At 54.3% G+C, this 19,751-nt stretch overlaps 1 protein-coding gene across 5 annotated transcripts in view; it reads right to left on the bottom strand.

Moving 5' to 3' along the window:
* Alpl (alkaline phosphatase, biomineralization associated) overlaps positions 1–19,751 on the bottom strand; it is a 52,696-nt gene that overhangs the window by 16,765 nt on the left and 16,180 nt on the right. Inside the window, exon 2 of one of the 5 annotated variants that reach the window (XM_078025525.1) lies at positions 19,091–19,119. The exons of 3 other annotated variants lie outside the window; for them this stretch is intronic. The gene's annotated coding sequence lies outside the window, so the exon portion shown is untranslated. Of the gene's footprint in view, positions 1–8,442; positions 8,586–19,090; positions 19,120–19,751 lie in introns of those variants that run through there. One more of the 5 variants, XM_040288071.2, reaches the window with a different exon arrangement.

Genomic DNA, 19,751 nt, shown 5'->3' with positions numbered 1-19,751 from the left:
ATCCTGTTGGGATCACAAGGGACAACGCCACTGGCAGCGGAGAAATGGAATAGCCCTGTTATGTGTGAACTGAACTGGAAGATGTGTGCAATTTTACATGGCAAGAGTTTCATTGGGAAATAGTTATTTCAACCCAAACCAAGATTTTAATGATTATTCCATTTGCTCTGGGAAAAGGAAATGACACAGATGCCACGTTAGAAAGGTGTTGTGAAAGATAAGAAGTCACTCTTGTCCATAGAGAAAGGGGTTGTGTTTCAACCTCAATTGCAAGGGTCCTGGGGCAGGACTGTGGGTAGAGGGGGCCGGAACTGAAAGGAAATGGTGCACACCGAACATCTGACCGCACTTGACATTGAGGGGTGAAATTCTAGATGATTTCCAAATTTTTTCTTTGACTTTAGTTGCTAAACGTTCTATGGCAAACCCTACGACCAGAAGAAATATCATTAACTTGCTATAAAATGTATTAAAACATCATTATTCACCAGAGTTTCCCCTTTTAGGAGGCCACCAGGACTGTCACTCATCCCGATGTTGACCTCTGAACTTCAGGCCACTTTACTCACTCCAAGTACTTCTCTGCTTTCAAAACATTTCTTTCCTGGTCCATCTGGGCCTCTGCTCAGCGGACACCCAAGGGCAGGGACTTTGCCTTTGTTTATCTCTGTGCTTGGCACAGTTAATATTTACCCCAATGGAAAGCCAGGGTGCTAAGGAGGGGAGTGGGGGGAGAGGAGTTGGGGGGGAGGGGAGAAGCATCCCAAAATCTCTCTTTTGTGTGTGCAGAAAAGTTCAAGTGTTGGGGAGACTGGAGTGTGGTCGGTGGAACGTTGACAGGTACAACACTGGGGAGCCAGCAGCACCCCGCAAAGCTGAGCATCATACACAAGCCCTTTGACCCACCTCGCTCCAACAGAGCCTTGCCGTCAGCCCTCTTCGGGGCAGCTTCACAGTGCCCACGACATCAGGCTGGAACAACATACTGGGCTCATGACCTTGGACCCCCGAGGGTGGAGACAGAATGATGGACAGCTCCTTGCAACAACATGGCTGTGTTTGAGCCAGGGAAGATGACTAAGGGCACCTACTAGTGTGGCTTCCACGATCCAAAGCACAGAACCCCATGGAGGGCGTCAGAGGAGGACAGAGCTCCCCTTCGGGGTGTGGCGGCTGACGGGAGCACGGGGGAGCTTCCCAGTGCAGCTGCGCTGTTGATTGATCAGGTGCTGGTCACGCCAGTGGGTTCTGTTCGAAAATCCAACAGGCTGCTAGTTCACACTAGGGACACTTTTCTGGGTGTGTGTTATACTTCAATAGGGTAAAAGTTACTCTTTGGAGCTGTTTCAGTGTTTCCTTTTTTAACCTGTATCCTTTTTTCCAATCGTATTTTTTTTCCTTTTTATTTATTTGTTTTTGTGGCACTAGGATTCCGACCCAGGGCCACTCTGCAACTGAGCTCCATCCCCAGCCCTTTTTTTTTTTTTAGTTTTCACTTTGAGACAGGGTCTCACTAAGTTGCTAAGGCTGGCCTTGAACTTGCCATCCTCCTGCCTCCAGCCCCTGGAGTCACTGGGATTGCGGGAGTGAATGCACCACTGCCCCAGCTTCTAGTTCCTGATATTCAGGGAGAACGTCCAGCCTTTTGTTTTTTGTTTTAAGAGAGAGGAAGAGGGGGAGAGAGAGAATTTTTAAAAAAAATATTTTATTTTTTAGTTCTCGGCGGACACAACATCTTTGTTGGTATGTGGTGCTGAGGATCGAACCCGGGCCGCACGCATGCCAGGCAAGCGCGCTACCGCTTGAGCCACATCCCCAGCCTTTTGGCAATGGGGGTTGGGGGTGCATCTTGAGGTGTGAGGCAGAGAAGAGTTTGTGGTGTAAAATCAGGAACTTGGCCTTGGACATATAGAGTATGAGGTGTCTCTAAGAAGTGGAGACCCTGAGCAGGGTGTAGTGGTGGCCACCTGTAATCCCAGCAGTTCAGGAGGCTGAGGCAGGAGGGTCACAAGTTTGAAGTCAGTCTCAGCAATTCAGTGAGGCCCTAGGAATTTAGTAAGACCCTGTCTCAAAATTTAAAAAATAAATAAATAAATAAAAGGGTTGGGGCTGGAGCTCAGTGGTAAAGTGTTTCTGGTTGTATCCCCAGTACCAAAAAAAAAAAAAAAAAAATGGAGACATTGAATGGGCAGTTGGCATTTGGAAGAGAGGTCTTGGCTAGAGGCATACATTTGGGAATCATGGTCATGTGGGTAGCAGTTGTGGGCCCGTGAAACTTAAGGAGATCATCTGGAGGGAATGGGGGCGCAGAGACCTATAGGGGACAACAGCCCTTAGGAAACAGGGCACTGAAAAGCTCTCTCTCTCTTTTCCTTTTCCTCCCTCCCTGCCTGGTACTGGGGATGGAATCCAGGGCCTGGCTAGGCCATCGCTCCACCTCCGAGCTGCATCCACAGCCCAGGAAAGAATTTCTTCAGCCTGAAAAAGGTTTGATGCCCCAAACCTATGGAAACCGTCCTGCCGTTGGGAAAACTGTTGCAGATGCTCTTCCCCCAGGGCTGGTGATTCCAGGCGCTGCGTGCGGTCCAGCGCTCGGTCCACAGCGGGGAACATGCGGGAGTCCCAGCGGCGAAGGCGCCCCTATGTGGCAGCAGGATCAACCCTGGCGGTCGGTCCCGCTTCAGCACGGAGGGCTGCGGCCACAGACAGCGCGTGGCGACTTAGAGCAAATCCAAGGACCTACTAGACGCCACAGCACAGGACCTCTGGGGAGCCGAGAGGACGCGGAGCAGGGATGACGATAAAGCATGGGCGGAGCGAGGATGGGAGCTCACTCGGGAGAACAGGGGGGCAGGGCCCGCGGGGGCCTGAGGCGCGGTGCAGCGGCGTGGCTGTCCTTGTGGCCACGTGTGCCCAGCCTGCGGCTCTGGAGAGCCAGGGCCACCTGCCCCCTGGCCCGGCGCACAGCCGCGCTCTGCCAAGGCGGCTTAACCAGGCCGCGTGCGTCCAGGCCAGGGCCGCTGAGCTCTGCACTGGGATGGGCTTGGCCTGGACCAGGTGTCCTCTCCTCTCTACCCAGGACGGAGAGGGGGTGGGGACCTGGGAGCCGAGCCTCCTGCTGGCTCCTCCCCGCAGACCCTTGGCCTCTTGGGAGGAAGCTCCAGTGGCCTCTGGCAGCCTGGGGGAGGGGCCCAGTCGGGGGCTTCGGGCCCGGCTGTCCACTGCCCTCTGCCAAGTTCCACCAGCTCAGAATGGGGCCTCGGTGTCGCCAGCCCCTTCGCCACCCGCCGGGCCTTCTCTGCCAGGCCCTGCTACGTGCCCTGACTGTCTAGGAGCCCCGAGGAGCGGCTGTTTGGCAGGACATGGGGTGGCCGAGGGGCCAGGCTGGGCCCTGGCGACTGTAGCATCTAAGCCCTGGAGCACCTGGGAGTCGGTGAGAACCAGCCTGAGTCTCGGCAGATCCAGGACCATCCCAAGACAAGGGAGGACGCTCAACGTGGTCCCTGTGACCCGCCACATGGCGTCACAGCCCCACCTGACAGCTGGGGGCAGAGCAGAAGGCCAGCGACTGCGGGGAACACCCAGCTCACCCCAGGCTCAGCCTCCTGCCACCGAGAGGGAGCCTCAGCCACCGCCACTCAGCCCACAGAACGACACTCAGCAGGGGGGTGTCCCTACCTGAGTGGCCCGGCCAGGCGGCCCGTGAAGAAGCAGAGCAGGCCCAGGGCCAGCATGAAGAGGAGGAAGGACCACGTGCAGGGTGGGCACCAGGAAGGCCATCTGGAGGGAGGGAGCCCTCAGGAGGGACCACCCTGCACCCACTGCCACTGGTCTTGGATGCTGGCTCCAGAGCCCTGGTCAGTGGCACTGACCTGGCCTTATCCCCAGGTTAATCCTGGTGATTAGCTGGGGGTGTGTGTGACCCATGGGCTCCCCTCCCCCACTCCAGCTCCATTCAGGGGAGGGTCCTGAGGCTTGTCATTCACCTCTGTCCACACATCCCTCGCTACTGAGTGCCTGCTGGATACCTGGCTGTGTTCTAGGTTCCCAGGAAACATGGGGACAGCACAGACTGTCCGCCTGGAGATTACGGATGAGGTCGTGCAGATAAAGCACCTTCTATGTGCCCACTCCCAAACCGAGGCTATGCCATGTCCAAAATAGAAGCAGCCGTACTCATTGAGCACCTACTGCATGCCCAGCTCCATTGGAGCTAGAAGCTCCGAGGCCTAGCGATGGCGTAAGGGTTCAAACACAGCTGCTGGCCCTGAACTGGGGGGGCACCAGGCCTGTACCAGGACAGCGGGAGGCTCTCATCATCGTGCTAATGCCCGTGGTCACCCGAGAGTCAGGGCACAGGATGCAGCATGAGCTGCTGCCTGCACAGAGCGCCCTTTCTGCTTCCTGCCCAGTCTCTCTGGGGTCCCGGGAACATCCCACAAGTCAGGCTGGGGACCATGGTCCCTGTCCCACAGACTCAGAAACAGGCCAAGAGCTGACGCCCCTGGACACACAGCTAGGCGCCCTGAGCCCTGGCTTCTTCCTGTACCCCAGGAGATGACACCCAGGTCAGGGGGATGCTTCAACCCTCCACAAGGGCCACTGAGCTCACCAAGAGAGCAGAAAGCCAGGCACCTGCCCCTGCTGAGCCTGGGCCTTCCCCACGGTCCCGTCCCTAGACTCAAACTGAAGCTCACTCACCAATCCCAGCCACGCGGGAGGAGGAGCAGCAACCCCGGGACGGATGGGGAGACTGAGGCTTAGCAGGGAAGTCACGCGGTCCCCTCTCAGGTGGCCAGCGGGTCTGTCCAAGCCCTAGCCCCCTCATGTCCTGGCTGTGTGACACAGGGTCAGCCCCTGCACCCCGAAGCTGTTTCCCAATCTGTCTGACACGGGCCTTCCATTCAAAGGAGCACCAAGGTGTGCCAGGCGCTCTGGACACGCACACTAACATAATCCTCATCAGCAACCCTAGCGAGGCCAAGCTGTCCCCACACAGGAACCAAGGAACCAAGGCCCCAGTGGCCACGGGGAGGATGGTCCTGGGTCACAGATGCTGAGCCAGGCCCCCACCCAGGCCCCCACCCAGGACCCGCCCAGGGTCACACCTACATCAGGCTCGCCCAGGGACCCTGACTGACTCCTTCAGCTCCTGGGACACCTTCAAAGGCAGCCTCATAAGGAGATGAGACCCTGGAGGATCACCTTGCGCCCCCAGCCTGGGCCTGGCGGGTCTCACGGGGCCCTTGGGGAGCCCCATCCAGAGCTGGAGTTCCAGGCTACCTGGGCTTGGAGGGGCCGCTGGGTGACTTCCCAAAAGTACCAGGTTGCAAAAATCACCGGGTGTTTGTGGGAAAAGTCCTGTCCCCTGTGGTTCCAGGGACAGGATGGTGACTGATGAGTACATGAGCAGATTTCCTGGGGATGGAAGTGTTCTTTGTAATGACCTGAGGGGCTGTGCCTCCCTGCTCCTCCCCCCTGCAGACAGGGAGACACACAGGGGCCAGTGGAGCCTGGTCCCTGGGGCTCTACTTGGTCTTCCCGGCTCCTGGCAGAGCTGAGGATGGAGAGAGGCTCCTCCCGGGGAGCGGAGGGATGGGGTAGGGCTGGGCCAGGCTGCTGCAGCAGACTTGCAGATGGCTGGAGCAGCTGCCTGGGCCGGAGCCCGCTGAAGACCAGCCCAGAGAAGTCTCAGCTGCAGGGTCACCGGGAGCGGTGCGGAATCTGCCTGTCAACCAAGCCTGCATCTCTGGCACCCTTGCTGGCGGGACTTTATTCATTTACTGGTGGAAGTTATTTATGGCTGCCACTAAGCAGCCTCTGGGTGAAGGGGCGGGAAAGGAATGTGTGCTGGTCATAGTGGGCTGTAGGTCAGATCCAAGGAGGGACTTCCCCAGAGGGCGGGGAGCCAGGAGTGGGGGATGGAGCAAGGCTCAGACCTCTGGCCGCTGACAGCACCCTAGCCTCGACACCCAGTGTGCTGTGCTCCCCAGACTGAGGGGATCCCTGCCACCCATCTGATGTCCCCCCCAGTCCAGCCCTGAGCCCCCAGAACCTGGGCCCTAGACCTTGGTGGCACTCGTCAGAGCCTTAGACAGCAGATGGCCGCTGCCCCACCAGGCGTGAGCTCCAGAGAGCAGGCAGCACCTGGGCGGGGATGTGGTGGTGGCAGGACGGCCCCACAGGGAGGGTGGATGAAGCGGCAGCTCACCCAGCACCAAGAGAGGGCGCTGGACCAGGTGGCCTGGGCATTGCCTCTGCCCCCTCCAGCTGGGCACTCAGGGTGGGGCCTCGCCTGGGCTCTGCACAGCGGGGGTGGGGGCTGGTGGAGGGACAGGAGAGCGCCTGGGACAGGCAGGTGGGAGCGAGCGCTGGCCAGTAACTCGGATGGGGGGAGGGGACACGTGAAAGGGGCAGCACAGGAGCAGGTGAGGGCCAGGGCCAGGAACAGAGGGACCCGTCTGCCCGCTTGGCCGGGCACGCCCCGGGTTCCCATGCCCTGGATTCCCACGCCCCTGCTCCTGGGGGCTCAAGGGCTTCGAGATTCTAGATCCAGAGCCCAGTGCTGCCAGGCACCTGCAGGTGGTTGAGAAAGGACAGAGGCAGACTCCTCCAGAGGCTGAGTCCTGAGGGGACCAGACCCGCCCCCACGCACAACGGGAGGACAGGTCCCCACCCCACCCAAGCAGCGGGAGGCCCTTGGCCCCTGAGCATGCAGCTGGCTCCGTGACAGAGGCGCAGGGCAGAGGCGGCGGAGGCGGCCTCCTGGAGGCCCCTGTGCAGAGGCTGAGAGGGCGCAGACAGGGTCGGGGGATAGATGGGCGGGCGGCAGGCGGAGGTGGCCTGGGCCAGCCCCAGGATCTGCCCAAGGCCTCGGCAGAGCTGCCGCAGGCCCAGGGCCTGGGGTTCCAGAGCCAAAGCTGGCCCGAGGCTCCCTGGGGCACGGTGACAGTCCCGATGCCACAGTGCGGCTCTGTGGGCAGAGGACTGAGCCAGGCCCAGTTCAGCTGTGGGAGGAGCAGCAGCAGGAGCGAGGGGTGCAGGGCCAGGGACACCATGCCTGAGGCCTGGGACGGTGGCTCTGCGGGCACATGGGCTTCCGCCAACCCACGGTCGGAACACGTTCTGTCCCAGGCTGCCGAGCTCCGCGCCAAGCCTGGAAGCTGAGCAGGCAAGGGGTGGGGGGCGGGGGTGGCACATGCGCTCTGTGTCTCCAAGATGGTCGCCAGCCCCCAGGCCTGGCACCCCCTCAGCACCCCTGCCGCGGGAGCCTCTCGGGAACCAGGAGGAGTCCCTGTTCCATCCTTGTCCTCACAACATCAAGTAAAGAAAGGCACAGAGAGGGTGCATAACCTCCCCAGAGTCACACAGCACATCAAAGGCAGGGATAGGTCTCCCCACTAACCAGCTAAGGATTTGGGGACCACAAGGCAATCAGTGAGGCATAGCGTAGACACCAGTGTTTTGAAATTCTAGACATTAATGATTTGCGTCAATTAAAGAACATTTCAAACAGTATTCTAGAAAAATCCCTGTTTTACATAATTTGTCATCATGTGGCTTATAATAATAGCAAACCTTTTCACAGCCCGTACTATGTTCCAGGCACTGTTCAAAATGTTGCACCTGTATGAACTCATTTAATCCCCCAAACAACTTGCAAGGTAAACACTATTATTATCCCTTTTATTCAGACAGTAAACAAAAGCACAGAGAGGTTAAGGAGCTCACCCAACCAAGTGAGCAAACCCGATTCAGCTTGACTGTGAAGTTTCTGACTCTCCGACAAGGCCAGGAGGGCACCACCAACTGCGCCATGTCACATGTACGTGGCATCCACACCACACCTCTGTGGTGACTGGACTCAACAGCGGCCACAGGACTGCCCAGGGCACTCTGCCCAGATGCTCTTCACCGTATCTGCCTCACAGGCCCCGGGGGAGGGTTTCCCTCTATTGAGGTGACTTGCCCAAGGTCACACAGCAGGAGTGGCCCAGAGTTAGCCTCTGGGTCCAACTCCCTGACCTCTGCCCAGCCCCCTTGTGGGCCTCTGCAGGGGGACTGGCCTGAGCCCCGAGGGGGAGGGGCTGGACTGGAGACTTGGCTCTGTCCCTGGCCGGGCAGGGTGACCCTGGACACGCCCCACCTCTCCCACAGTCCCCTACTCCAGTTTCCCCAGGAGACCAGGGCCAGTGACGGTGACGTCCCACCCAGGGCACCCACCTCAGCAGAGCTTCTGTGGCTCACTGGCTGTGTGTCCTTGAGCACATTACCTCGCCTCCCTGGGCCTCGGTGGGGACACTCATGACGAGTGCCTGTCCTCACGATGACCCCCTATGGCACAGGCTATCCTGGCTTCCAATGCAGAGAGAAGTCAAGTAACTTGGCCAGGGTCACACAGCAATCAACGGGAGGGGGAGAAGCTCTTGACGGGGCACCTACCATGGGCAAGGATCTTCTCCCTCAGTCTTCTGAGAACCCCGTAAGGTTGGGATCTGCAGCTCCAGGTCAGAAGAGGAAACCAGGGCCCAGAAAGGGAGGAGGTTCAGGGTCAGGCCCAGCTTGTGGGAGGGCTGGGACCGAGGCCAGGCCTGCGAGCAGTGTGCTTGCCACCCCCACCCTGGTCCTCTGCCAGGACAACCTCGGGCCCCTGGGAGACCTCGCGCCTCCCCAGGCACAGGAAGCCCAGAGGTCAGCAAGGCTGTGACCTATGTCCGGGTGGGGGACCCGGCAGCAAGAGGATACCGTGCCGGCTGTGGCCCTGCCACGGTCCCCATGTCACGTGATTGCTGCCTCCTGGGACCCCTCCCATCGGACAGAGGGCTCCTCCCTGCAGGGAAGCTCGGGGCTCCTGGGGTCCCCTCCCAGAGACCAGAGGGGCTGCCCAGGGTCCTGGGGGGGTCCATGTGTGAAGCAGCGAGGGCTGACTCCGTGGGGCCTCCACAGCCAGCTCCCGACAAGATGTCCTCTTGCTGTCCGTCCCCCGCTGTCCTGACAGGCCTGACAGCGACCACTGTCAGAGGAGGAAGAGTTTATCTGGGGGCTCGGGGTTTCAGAGGTCTCAGTCCATAGATGGCCGGCCCCGTTCCCCAGGGCTTAAGGGGAGGCGGAACCTCGTGGGGAAGAGTGTGGTACAGCGAAGGCTCAGGGATGATCAGGAAGCAGAGACTCGCTCACCAGACACAAAAGACATGCCCCAGAGGCGCACCGTGGGGCCACGCCTCCAGCCACACCCCACCTGCCTGGTGACCCTGGGTGAATCCCATCAGGCCCTCACAACCCAGTCCTTCCCCCTGGGAACCGTCTCACATTTTCTCACACACGAGCTGTCCATCTCTGGCCCCCAGAAGCCCAGGTCCACCTCACAGTGCAAAACACACCGAGGCCCCTTCCAAGGGTCCCCGAGGTCTCCGCAGTTCCGAGATGCCCCCAAGTCCAAGTCCACAGCCTCCTCTGTGGCCTCAAGGCCCACCCACAGGGTGAGCTGCTGCAAAAATCCAAAGCCATTTACAAGTATCCGCTCTATAAAGGCCCAGGAGGAACATTCCCGTTCAGAAAAGCAGGGACACGGAAAGAAGGGATGGGACCAAAGCAAGACCCAAATCCGGCTGGGCAAGCAGGCCCTCTGTTCCGCGTCCGGCTTCCGGAGCACGTGGGTCAGGATGTTCTCTCCAAAGGGCCGTGTGGCTCCGCCCCTGTGGCCTCTCTCTTGGTTTGTCTCCGATGGGTTCCTGCGGCGTTCTTAGGACAACGGTCCACGTTACTGGCACTTCTCAATCTCAGGGTCTCTGCTGCAGCTTCAGTTTCCTCCTCACATCTCCACGCGTCACTCTCTCAGCAGAACCCCTGGGGCTCTGGGACCCAGGTCTCCGGGGACCCTGACCCTGGCGCACTCTGCCTGGCCTCCCAGGCCTTCCTTTGAAATCTCAGTGGAAACCTCCATGACCCCTGAACTCCAGTGTCCTGCATTCCTGCAGAATCAGCACCATGTGGTTGACACCAAGGTCTGCCACCATCTGGAGCAGTTGCCAAGCCTCCAAGGGCCACAGCTACAGCAGCAGCCTCTAAGTGCCTGGGTGGCTGAGATGGCGAAACCACTTCCTAGGCCACCCAGGGCACGGCGGGGACCCCACTGGTCTCAAGAAAATTTTTACTTTTACAACCTTGATCCGGAGCTGGGTGTGGTCTTGCCAACTCCTGCGATGCTCTCTTATTATCTCTGGGCAAAGTCTTTAGCGTTTCTTTCGTGGTGAGGATGTCTTTAACAATTGCAACTTTCTTAGTTCCAGTTTTACTCCAACCTTTCAAGTTCAAGCTTTTCAAATATTTCTACTCTGCTTTTTGCTCCTGAATATCACAATTTAAATTTGGGTAAAAAGCCTCCAGCAATACCTATGCCACTGCCTGAATACTATGCCACTTGGAAATTTCTTCTGCCAGATTAAGAAGTCCATCACTTTTAAAATCAACCTCACAGAAAGTCTCAGCACTTGGGAAAAATACAGGCAACTTCTCAGCCAGAACATAACATTGTGAATGGCCTCTAGTCCAATTACCAATAGTGTCCTCCTTTTCCTCTGAAACCTCATGAGCCCAGTCTTTACTGTCCACAGTCTTTTTGGCTTTCTGGTCTTCTGAGATCCCACCAGAAACACCCATTAAGCTCCACTTAACAACAATAATTGGCTTTCCCAGCTCATATCACTCAACTTTCCAAAGCTTCTCCCACAGATTCCAAAAAGCTCCAAAATCTTCTGAACCGCACGGTCAGGTTAGTCACAGCAACAACCCCACTCCTGGTACCAATTTCCGTTTTAGTCAGCTTACTTGCTGCTTTGACTAAAAGACCTGACAAGAACAATTAGAGGAAAAGTTTATTTGGGGGTGGGGGTGGGGGCTCACGGTTTCAGAGGTCTCAGTCCATACACAGCCAGTTCCATTCTTTGGGGCTTGAGGTGAGGCAGAACATCATGGTGGAAGAGTGTGGAGGAGTAAAGGGCTCAGGTCATGATGGTCAGGAAGCAGAGAGAGAGCTTCCACTGGCCAGATACAAAATTCATATGTGGGGGGCTGCCCTGCCCATGGGCTGAGCGTCCTCTCTCAGCCTTGAGTAAGGGGGTGTTTGGTCAGGCACCGCACTCCACTCCTATATGAAGCAAGTGGCCTCCACCTTTGCTCTGCAAAGAAGTTTGCCCTAGCCCCAGACTTGGGCGTTACCTAATGGGCTTGGACAACCCCCGTGTTTTGAAACCCTATCTCCTGCCTTATTTGGTGAAGAACATTCCACTGAAGCTCCTTTGTGTGCCCCCCTTACAAAATAAACAGATTCTGGGCGCACACTCTCTTTCCAGTGCTGTCCAGCGCGCAAGCTGACCCTTAAGGTTGCAGAGCCGTCCCACCCTTGATCTGAGAAACTCGTGTTGCGCGATTTCTTTCCGGTTTCTTAGCTTAATACTGCAGCCAGTTCTTTTGAACCCAGCTCAACCCATCAGTGTGGGTAGCAAGCGAGATACCCCAAAGGTACGCCTCCAATGCCCACCTCCTCTAGCCACGCCCTACCTGCCCTCAGCTGCCATCAGGGGATTAATTCCCTGATTGGGTTAAGGCTCTCATAACCCGATCTTTTCACCTCTGGATGTTCTCATATTGTCACCCACATGAACTTGGGTGGTCACCTCACATGTAACCCATAACACAAGGGAAGGAACTCAGCAAACTTTGAAGTTTGATGCTCTCCCCGGCTTCCCCTCTGAGGCCTGCAGGATACCTGCTATCATTTTGGGCCACTCAAAATCCATTTCCTTTCCTAGCAATACCACAGTGTTCCTGAGAATCGGCCCTTCCCTCTTTGTCCTGGTTTGTGTGGGATTATTTCCGCCCCTACGTGCAGGAGGGCCCTGACTGGCACAGCTGGAAGACACTTCTCCACCTGGATGGCTGTGTCACGAGAGTTTTCAGAAGGCACAATAGAGAGATGCAGAGTCTGTTTTTCATGATATTACTTGGGTTCCTGGATGCAGCCATGCCTGAAGCTCACATCTGAACATTCTGGTAACAATTAATTCCCTTTACTGTTTGCCTTGGCTTTTCTGTTACTAGGAACATAGTCTCTGAGCTCAGAGGTCAGTTCTGCTAGGTTTTCTAAGCCCTTTCCATTGTAAATCACCACACGAAGTCATTCATACTCAGTCAACTGTTTCTACCAAAGGAAAACTGTGGCAAACAAACCAAAGGCGGGTTGAGAAGGTTCCAGTATGTGATAAAAGAAGATTGCCGCAGCTCAATACCAGCACTTTTCTACTTGGCATTTATGGCATTATAGGGGAATCCTGGGTGAAATTTTCCAGGGTGGGATTTGCCTAGCAGCTCTGCTCCATGAGCAGGTCCTGGCCCCTCCTTCCATTAGGTGGTCATCGGTCTAGTCTCATGACATTGTGGCCATCAGTCCTCTGTGTCTCTCGTGTGCCTGGTCCCATGCTGGGGGCTGCAGGTCCCACTCTGCCTTCGAGGCCTGTGTAGGAACATGGTCCTGATTCCATTTCTATGAGCTTTATATAACAGCCTTAGGAGGTCACTGTAGGGGGACACCACTGTTTACTCTTGCTTTAGAGGAAACGGAGGGGCAGCGAGGTGAGGTGACTTGGCAAGGTCCCTCTGCCCGGCCCGCGGGCAGGGCCAGGCCAGGCACAGGATCTGCTGGCTCCGCGCCCGGCTCTTTCTCTCCCAGCCATTGTGGTGGCTGCGATGGGGCTGGACTGTCATTTGTTGAGACAGTTTGTTCCACACAGGAGCAGGGGGCGGGGTTGGATCCAAAAGGTAAGGGAAAAGGGGAAGCCGCTGTCTTAGTGTCGCATCTGTGTCACCAAAGACCCGATGAGAACAAAGCAGAGGAGAAGGTCATTTGGGGCTGGCGGTTCTGGGTGTCAGTCCACAGACTCGCCAGCTCCGATGCTCTGGGCCTGAGGTGACCCTCACGGAGGGGGGTCTGGCAGAGGGAAGCAACTCAGGACGTGGCAACCGGGAAGTGGAGTGGGCTGTGCTCACCAGGGACCCAAAGTCACGCCAGGTGACCCTCCTCCTCCTCCAGCCACACCCTGCCTGCCTGGAGCTGCACTTAATCCTTGGGGGTGGATTAGCCCAGGGACTGGTTTAGAACAGCCGAGTGGCGCGGGCTCCCTGCGGCCCCAGGGTCCTGCCTCCTTGAGAAAAACCCCAGGCCCGTCTGCTTCTGCTCCCCACAGGCCTTGCTGCCGCCGCAGTGGCCACAGAGGCAGCCCAGCACCCCCCGAAAACAGGGCCCCAGCGCCCTCCTGGGCGGCCTTTCTCACCTCAAGCTGACCATGCCGGTCCCTCTCGGGCTCTGCCCTGCGTCTCTTGGCTATACAGCTGGCACTGGTCAGCACCCCCTAGGCCCCAGGACCTTCCCGAGACGTCATCCAACCAATGATCTTGGACTGTGTTTACTGAGCAGCTACTGTATGTCAGGGGCCGTTCTAGGCGCTAAACAGCCCGAGTCCCTGCTGGTGGGGTGAACAAACAAGGAGATAAGCCAGATCCAGGGGACACCAGGCGGCAGCAGGTACCAGGGAGAGAGGTGGCAGGGAGGAGGGAGACAGAGGCATTTGCAGTTTTAGAGAAGTCTAAGAGCGAACGTCTCACCAAAGAATGAGCTCATTGTTGCCTTCGCAGTATCGCAGGCAGCTAAGAGCCAGATGTCTAAATCCCAGACAAGGAAACTGAGGCTTCGGGTTCACTCTCAAGTCCCTGCATGTCCATTGAGCCAGCCATGCCCCTGGGATCCTCGCCCAGGGCTGCCTGGCCACCTGGTGCCCTCCCCCCACTTGTCCCAGCGGTAGCAGCAGCCCCTTTGCAGATGAGGAAACTGAGGCTCCGAGAGGACGTCCAGGCCTGGACGTGGCGGGGGAGGGGAGCTGGACCTCCAGATGCCTGGTGGCGAGGCCCACCCGGGAGACCCCAGGCTTAAGCCCTGGACTCGTGCAGTCTCTGCTGGCTGGTGCCTCCAGGCATCCTCCTCCCTGTCCCTGGACCCCTTTAGCTCTCCATTCCAGGTCCCCTGAGCCCCCAATTGTCCCACACACCCTGGATCTGCCCCCTCATTCCACTGTGTCCCATCACTGAATCCACGTTTGAATGAGACCTACAAAAGCCACCTTGCAGGAGGCCAAGGCAGACAGCTGGAACAGCTGGAACACGCCGGGTGGGGGCTTCTCCGGGCTCTCCCGTCTGCAGCCCTGCGAGTCCCCAGGCCCCTGTCTAATCTCCCAACACTGCAGCCTGGTGGAAGGCAGCCTTGGAGGAGGGGGATCTGGGGTGACATCCTGGCCCTGTAGCTTTGAAAGTGACTTTGTCTGGAGCTTCAGGTTCCTTATCTGCACATCAGGGTGAGTCATTCCACCTTGCAGATCAGATGAGAGGAGAGAAGCGGGTAAAAGATACAATTTGACAGGATGTATCTAGAGAGCACTTAGTGTCAGAATTTGCTGGGCTGCGGGGTGCATTGACTGGCTCCGTAGTTCTAGCCACACTCCTCCAATACCCGACTGAGGCAAGAGAAATGCAAAGTCAAGGCCATCAAGGACCTGTCTCCAGATGAAAAATAAAAAGGACTAGGAAGCCGCTCCATAGTGGGGCACCTAGTACCCGGTGGGGGGGTGGGGGGAGGAATTCATTGCACTGAATGGAGAAGATTGTGTTCTCACTGGGTCAACACCACTGCAGTCCCTGTAGGTACTCTTAGTACCATTCTCATTTAGCAAGAAGGAAAAAAAGCATAGAGAGGTTAAGTGACTTGTCTAAGATCACACAGCAGCCATGCATCAGAGCTGGATCACGAATCCAAACTGTGCAATTCCCAAGTTCCAATGCTTGACCATTCTGCCGGGGGAAGTCAGTGGAAGTTTGGGAGTTGAAATAACTGCTCAGAGACATGTAGCAGCAAGAGCTGACCCAGGAGGGGTGCAGGGCAGCCCCATTCCTGAGCCTGTGCTTGGAACCATGGCACCAGCTCATCAAGTTGAAGGAGACTCTGGGGATAATCTACCCCAGTGTTCTCATCACCACCCACCCCCCACTCCAGGAGGAACCTGAGGACCAGGGAGGTCACATGACCTGGCCCCAATCACACAGTAGGTGAGCTGGAGAAGCATGGGGGGGCGGGGGGGGCGGTTCTGACTCCAGAGCCCTAGGCCACCACTGAGTGTCACCTTGGCCTCGAGGTGCCATCAGAGAAGGAGACTTCCGAAGGTGCTGGAAGTTTCTCAGCAGAAGTGAAGGGAAGGCACAGTGAGAAGAGCCCATGTGAAGACCCAGAGGTTCTTTTGGAGAATCCTGGGCTGTTTGGAACATGCAGGGTCTGGGGAAGGCTGGCTCTACCACCGCCCGTTTCCACGCACTTCTTTTCTCTGAAACACTCTCATCCTGCTCTCTGATGTGCGTCTTTCTTTAGCAGGCTCCTGATGTTCACTTAACATTCTAGGTTTGGGCCGGAGATGTCACCCCGTGGCAGGGCTCTTGCCCACCATGTTCAAGGCCCTGAGTTCCATCCCTAAAACCACAAAATGATGAAGCAGTTCGTTACAGTGAAGGTCCAGGTGACCTGCTCTAGCGCTGTTGGCTACAGAGCACGCTGATCCAGCTGCGGCTTTTATGTGGAAGTCACCGTGTCGGCTGGCCGTGGGGTGGGGCGGGCACACCTTGCTCTGAAAACCAGTGAGGAAGTCGGTGGCTTCCACACCCTTCCTCCCAAGTCAACCCCAGAGTGACCCTCCGGCACAATGCCACCGGACGCTCCCTGGGAGACGGAGGGGCTTTCAGATGGTATTTGTAGGGAGAAAAGGCAGGTGTGCTTTTAGGGTGGTGGAGAACAGACAGAAGCACAAAAGGAAAAAAAAGATTCGTATATAAATGTTCACAGGGTTGTGCTTGTAATACTCCAAACTGGAAAGTTTAAGTGTCCTTGACAGATAATGGAACACTGAGCTGTGGAACAGGACTCGGCCACACAGAGGCTTGGGCTACCGATGCGACAAGCCGAGGTGGCATTCAGGGACATGGGAACTCAGAGACATGGGAAGCTGGGCAGAGGGCAGAGCTCGTGCTAGAGCGTGTGCTTAGCATGTGCCAGCGAGGCCTGCTCCCTAGGACAGATTTTTTAAAAAGAAACATGATAAATGGAACCATCTGGGCCCCAAGAGTGCTGCCACATGTCGCCATTCAGAGGAAACTCCAGAGGTCAGTCGGGTCCATGGCGAGAGGAAGCCACACGGTGGTCGCCATCAGGAGGCAGAACTGACTGGAAGGAGGCACGAGGGAGCTCGCTGGAGGTGGAAATGATCTCTGGAATCTTGTTTCGTTGCGGTCTCCTCATCTTTCTGCAGACACGGTGATCCCCGCCGCCTTGGCTCTTCCCCGCTGCGCAGCGACCTCCCTCACTGCAGGCCTGGGGTCTCCTCCGTGCCCCTTTTCCCAGCTCCCCTGGAGGGTCAGGTTCTTCCCCAGTTCACTTCTGACCCTTATTCATGATCCAGGGCTCAGGAGATCGGCCCTTTCCCTGGGCATGCAAACCCCGCAGGAGACCGAGACCAGAGCCCCGCGCCGGGGAGTCAGGTGGGCCACCTCGCCCAGCGGAGGAAGGGGCCGGGGAGGAAATCGTCCCCGCGAGGAACCAGGAAGAGAAAGGCGCAACCGCAAACTCAGACTTCAGGTGCCTGAGGTCCTGGAAGGCCAGCGCCCAGCCTGAACTGGACAGAGTCCGAGCAGAGAGGCGCTCGAGGGGCCAAGAGATGTGCAGAAGACCTACAGAAGGAGAAGGGCAGTGGACACCAAGGGAAATAAGCAGCAGAAGTCACCAGGACAGTGAAGTGATATTTAGCAAAGAAATGTAAGAGGGAAAATTTTTAATAAAGTTAGTTTAGTGAAAAATTTTTAGTATAATTTTTGATACCAGTATAAAAGTGAATTCTGCAAATAATGCTATGGGTGTGTTTGAGGGAAGAAAGAATTTGGGGGCTCTGGTGTGCCTTTAGAACCCTGCAAGGGGTCTGCAAGGGGCATTGCTGGCCAGGTCCTGAGTGGTCACGATTTATGTGGGGGCAGGTGGGCCAAGCATGTTCCCTCCATATTGCAGAATAAAGCCCTGCTTCCTGGGGGGTGGGGGGGGGGATCTTGTTTCAGAGTCGTAGCTTCAAGGTAACTGACTTTAGTCAAAATGCATTGAATTGGACACATCAGATCTGGGCATTTTACTGTGCAAAATTACATCTCAACCAAAACCAGAAAGAACGAGACTAGTGTAAGCGCCAACTCTGAGAACATACGTGGCCCCTGGAGCTGTTTGAAGACTAGTGAAGGTGACCTTAGGACCAAAGAAGGATGCGACATCTTGGTTTGAGCAGGAACAAAATATACCAGGCAGGACAAACAAATAAATAAATAAAAACCACTTAGACATATTCTAGTGACGACCAAAAGACAACATTCTAAGAGTCTAGCACAAAACCTGTCACTTACAAAAGGAATAAGTATCAAATTGAATTGACCAAAATTCCTAAGGGAAAAAAAATTTTTGAAGTGAGAATTTTATAGCCAGCTAAACTGTCATCCAAACTGTGAAAGACGGTAAAAGTCGCACCATTCAAGGGCTCAGGTTTGCACAAAACTACAACTACGCCCACAAACACACAAACTTTTAAAAATAGGAACTATTTAAGTATATAGCAACTATTGAACTGTATAGCAACAAAATCCACAGCTGGTACTAAAGATATCTGCAGACCGAGTGAAGTTTAGTTTAGGCTTTGGGTTTTTGTTTTTGTTTTTTTTTTTTTTTTTTTCTTTTCAAACAAGTTTTGGGCCTGAATAATAAACATGAGCACATATTTTCCTAACCCTGTTTTCTGTGCTTCTCTCCAGAAGTGGAGAGGATAGCTCAAAGAACAAGGAAAGCAAATGTTGGACCTTCCTTTAATAACTCAGAACTAAAACAACTGGACAAATCTGCTGTGGTGTCGTGCGGCTTGAGGGCACAGTGGGGAAGGGAGGAGGATCTCCAACAGTAGGAGAAAATATATATTTTGTAGGGAAAAGTCACACTTTTCTGAAAGTAATAAAACCTCAAAATGAAACCAAGGGGCTGGGGATGTGGCTCAAGCGGTAGCGCGCTCGCCTGGCATGCATGCGGCCCAGGTTCGATCCTCAGCACCACATACAAACAAAGATGTTGTGTCCGCCAAATACTAAAAAATAAATATTAAAAAAATTCTCTCTCTCTCTCCCTCTCTCTCACTCTCTCTTTTAAAAAAAATGAAACCAAAAAAGCAGGAGAAATTGAAATAGAAATGTACATAAACACATATTCTTTACAGGAACCTCAAACATTTTAAATATGGAGCACATACCAGGCGGTAAAGCGAGCCGCATATTTCAAATAATAGGTTTCCATATAGTCCACATTCTGTGACCAGAGCCATAGAAGTGAAGTTTTACAAAGGGCAAATAGTTACACATATTCTTAGACATGACAAACACCCTAAGTAACTTACGGATCAAAGAGAAGTCATAGTAGAAATTTTAAATTGCTTAGAACTGAATGATAATAAAAACACTACATAACAAAAATTGTGTAAGACTGCAAAGAAATGCTGAAGGTCAATGAGGTAAGTGTCCGGCTTAGGAAGTTAGGGGGGTGGGGTGGGGGGCCAAAGAAAGTAGCAGATTATAAAGAGCAGAAATCAAAAAGCAGAGTGAAAAATGATTTAATTGAGAAGATCAAAGCCACAAGTTGGAATCTTTAAAAAGGTCAATAGGGCTGGGGCTGGGGCTCAGTGGTAGAGTGCTCACTTTTAGCATGTGCCAGGCCCTGGGTTCGATCCTCAGCACCGCATAAAAATAAATAAATTAAATAACGGTATAAAAATTATATAAAAGGTCAATAAATCTGTGGCAATATTAAAAGTGACAGAGGAGACACATTATTATCGAAAATAGGAATATCATGAGAAAATGCAATAAACAACCTTATGCTGATAAATTATAAAGATTAAAAGAATACATTTCTAAAGATATAACTTACCAAAACTGACTCAAGAAGACATAAAGAACCTGAATAAAGAGATTGAAACAGTAGTTACAAAATCTTTCCACAAAGAAAACAGGCTAAAATGATTTTACAAGGAAATTCTATCAAACTTCAAGAAACACATTATCTCATTTTTATCCAAACTTTTGCAAAGGATAGTATACAAAAAAAAAAAAAATTACCATCTAATTCTATGAGGCCATTATAAATGGGATCCCAAAGACAGAAGAGTACAAACTGATGTAACCATTCTGGACAAAATGTCATCAGAACACACCAAATAAGTGCGGATGATAGGAATGCACAGGGGGCATTACATAATTACATAATTACATAATAGGAAGTCTATTATGTAATTAACCACACTAAAAGATTAAAACAGAAAAATGAAACACCTCGAGATGCTTTTTTAAAAACATGTGATATATTTACATACAAATTTTTAATTTTTTAAAAAAAGCTTTCATTAAGTTATGAATAAAAGAGAGCTTCCTTAACCTGGAAAATCATCCTAAAGGGGGAAACGTTAGGATATTTCCTCTAAAATCAAATAAGGCAAAACTACTTAGTGCCACCATGTTCATTTGACTTTGTACTGGCAATCCTACACAGTGCAAAAAGAAAAAAAAAAAAAAAAGGTTAAAAGAATAAAGAT

This window comes from Ictidomys tridecemlineatus, chromosome 11 (genome assembly GCF_052094955.1).
Source record: "Ictidomys tridecemlineatus isolate mIctTri1 chromosome 11, mIctTri1.hap1, whole genome shotgun sequence".
In the NCBI taxonomy this organism is placed as follows: Eukaryota; Metazoa; Chordata; class Mammalia; order Rodentia; family Sciuridae; genus Ictidomys; species Ictidomys tridecemlineatus.
The sequence above is the reverse complement of the archived record's forward strand: the minus strand, read 5'-3'. Positions and strand labels throughout refer to the sequence as shown.